The sequence below is a fragment of the Apaloderma vittatum genome, unplaced genomic scaffold, assembly GCF_000703405.1.
Source record: "Apaloderma vittatum isolate BGI_N311 unplaced genomic scaffold, ASM70340v1 scaffold26855, whole genome shotgun sequence".
Taxonomy (NCBI): domain Eukaryota; kingdom Metazoa; phylum Chordata; class Aves; order Trogoniformes; family Trogonidae; genus Apaloderma; species Apaloderma vittatum.
The window spans coordinates 16,606-20,318 of NW_009715820.1; positions in this window are offsets into that span (position 1 = coordinate 16,606).

Here is a 3,713-nt window from a genome sequence, read left to right on the forward strand (position 1 = left end):
AACCGCACGTAGAGGGGAAGGCCGGCCCGCCGCGCCGCTTCCTCCCATCCCTCGCTTCACCTTCGCCTCCGCAGGAGGGTGCCTGGATGGTTGGGGAGGGGGGGAGCGGATGGATGGAAGAGGGGCGGGAGGTGGGGAGATCCCGTCCGAGCGGATCTCTCGCCCGAGAGCTTGCGTAGTTACGGCCGACTGAAGTGAATTGCCTTGTGGATTTAGTGTTAGCGGAAGAGGTTTGAAGACTTGTTTTGGTTTTCAGGTTGTTAGGTTTTAAATAAAGTATCTCGAAAAAAATAGGAAAAGGTTTTGTGAAGACAATTAAGAATCTGGGCGTTGGGAAGAAATACGATATTGCTCGTCAAAAAGGCCCGTGACGGTAGTTTTCTCGCCAGTTTTGCTCGCATCTGGCTAGTGTTTACAAAAGGTCACTGACCACTAGCATAGGATATTCATCATCTCCATACAGTATTAATTTATGGCTCTGTCAAATTATAAAATGCTTTTAAAAACTGATTCTTAGGAAACCTTTTTTTGGGAGGGGAGGGGGAAGTCCAGATATTGGGAGAGCAAGCACATTTCGATCCAAACTTGTTGCGTTACAATTTCACGAGAACAATTCGGAGGTGAACTTCTTTTTAATAAATAGCATTACTTTTTCCTATTTGTTTTCTGCGTTAGCGTTGTTGCACTCCCACGGTGGTTTGTACTCGTAGGAGATTCTCGCTGAGCTACCTTAAAGATGCAGTATCTCTTTCACGACACAACTTGCTGCGCCAACACTTGGATTCTCAAGTAGGCTGCAGTTCCTAAATGCCCAATCTGCCATATCCAAGCACAAGGAGGGATGTGTTCATGTTGTGGGGGTTTTTTTATTATTATTTTTATGTGCACGGTTTTGGAAAGGGAGACTTGTGGGGTTTTTGACTTTTGTTTCAAAGTGTTTACAAAAAAGAAACTAATTTGCGTGGGTTCTTTGTTGCTGATCAGCCAAGAAGTAGAACCGCTTAGTTTTGGTTGTGGTTTTTTTTTTTTTCTTTAATCGTGTTTTAATGTACTTAAAAGCACGCTTGAAGTTATCTTCATCTTTCAGATAGGGAGGGGTTTTTCTCAACCCTTATTTTTACCTCGGAAATGCCAAGAATGCCAGGCTCTTTTTTGTCAGGACACTAACTGGAGATTTCGGACAGGAGTTGTGAGCTCTTAAGAGCACAACTCACTAGTAAATATCCAGCGAGTTTTTATGATTGGCCTCTGCAGGTGTTATTTTTTATTATTTTTTTTTCAACAGTCTGAACAAAAATGGTTTTTATTGTCAAATTAGTGAAACGTGATCAATACCCGTCACGATCCCTGCCATTCCCTGTGCTTTGCAGCCTTTTTTTGGAAAGGCAGGAGAGGCAAGACCCAAGTCCCCAAAATGCAGAGTAGCCAGGTGGAGACCCTGTGCTTAAATAGCACAAAGGGGTTCTGGTAAATAGATCCCAAAGAGCTCTGCAAGTCGCCTTTTTAAGTGTGAGGGTTTGGGTTTTTGTTTGTTTTGGTGGTGTTTTTTTTTTAACAAAAATTCAAGATGCAACCCGAAACTCTCTGACAAGTTTTGGCCTGAGTTTGGCACCTCATCCTTGCTGTTATGCAGTCTGAAGGCACTCGAGTTGCCAATTTCACATAATTAATATAAAGGGTGGGGAAATCAAAACAGCATGAGATTTTATCTTGACTTACTATCCCAGGACTTTTTTTTTTTCCCATTTTTGATTTCATGTTAAGCTTTACAGTTCATGACTGCTGAAATGTTTGCTTCTACGTTTAGATGTTCTGAGCTTTATAGAGACGCTGCTGCTGTTCAGATTGGACAGGAAAACAGTTTTCCTGGACTCTTGCTAAGAACAGGGTTGACAGCATGACATTAAGCTGTAACCCTGTCCGATAACTTTAAAAGCTGGGAACCTCATCCTGCAACCCAGTGAGTTCAGTCCAGCTTCTCACGATTAGTAGTTGTGACTGAAATGTTGCATTATGATTTTTTGTAATTATTATTATTTTGGCCATTGTTTTTTCTTGCTCCCTGAAGCTTTTTGCCTGTAATAATACCAGAAGACACAATTACTTGGAAGACAAGAGGTGCTTGTCTTTCTCTACCAGTCAGGGTTTTGTGACGCTTCCTTTTAATGAGTATTTTAAGGAGATGAAGCTGGGAAAAACTACCCTGTAGTTTGGTGGGTTGGCTTGGTTGGTTTTTTTTTTTTGTTGGCTTCTGAATGAGTAAGGACAGGTTCAGCCTTAATTAACAGATACTTCAGTAGCCGTCTTGGTCCTTGCAAAACATAAAAGCTCGTTGGAAGGCTTCTTTTGATTTCAGTAATACGTGATCAGATTCTGGAGTGGCTGGAGAGCTTCCAGGCAGAGCAGGCAAGGATCACCCATCGAGTTGAGAGTTGTCTAAAGCGGTTTGTCGGCAGAACCGAGGGCACAGCCGTGAGAGGGAGCAACTCCTCTTTCCTGCGCTGGCACGGGAGGAGCTGCCCTGGGACTGCCCGTTGCCGCTGCCAGGGCAGCGTGGATGAAGAACTACACCAGCTCCCCAGCGTTTTGGGGGTCAAAGCTGGGCGGCACATTCCTGGTACGTGGTGTCTGACCCACTTTGGAGGAGTGAGGTGACATGTTTCAAAGGATCCCACGGGATCAGAGTGTGATACTGCCAGGACCTGCGTGTTCCTCGGTGTGAAGTTTGATCGGGGTGATAGAAATAATCAGAGCTGCCTGCCTTGGTACGTCAGCACAGAACTGGTGCCACCAAACCTCTAAAAGGGAGGAAAAAAGCATCAATAGACCACATCATGCTTAGAAGAAGAAAAGTGCCCAAGTTGAACGGCAGAACCTAATGTTGCAGCAACGTTTAGAGACCTTAGGGTAAAGGAATACTGCATCTTTAAAATGCTTGAAGGCTTGAGAATATGCGGTTATTTCTGGATTTTGTTATTCCAGAGCTCGGCGCTTACACGGCTGAAGCACTGGAGAGTGTGCTCTTCCTGCTGGGCCAGTCTTCTCGCTCGGTGTGGCTTTAGCGTAGCCCTGCTTGCCTTCTGAGAGCTCAAGTTGCCAGTGGCTGAAAGAGGCCAGAACTAAGGAGGTGTGATGTTTGTGGCAAGGCATAGGAGTTGATTTAAAACAAGCAAAAATTATCCTTGAGGTTAAATGAATGCTTGAGGAGATGATCAAGACATCAGTGGTGGCTGTTAAGGTGTGATTTGAGGGCAGAGTAGGGAGCTGGGTGTCCCCGTCACGGTAAATAGGAGGGGACTGCAGAGACATCGATTATCCTAGATTTTACAAAACCTGCCCCCCCAAAAAAATAAAAAATCACTCCCTTTGGGTCAGGATGTGCAGATGGGCCTCCAGGCACAAGGAGCTTTGCCTGGGGATTAACTCCTGTTCTGGGGCTGAAGAGTAGAGGACTGGAGGGTCTGGTCTGTGAACCAGTGTGAGGTCCCTGAGCACACGGGGATAGAAAGCTTTGTTAACAAAAAAAACCAAAAACTTTTGTGAGAAAGAACTGCTCACGGGAGGTTTACAGGTTCAGGTCTTGTTCTTGCATCTATGGCGTTCAAGTTCTAGCTAGCAGAGACATGTCGCAAATTGAAGCGTCTCAGAACACGGTCACGGGAATATTTGGAAGCCTGTGAAATCGGTGAGGAAATGGTGGTTAATGCAAAATC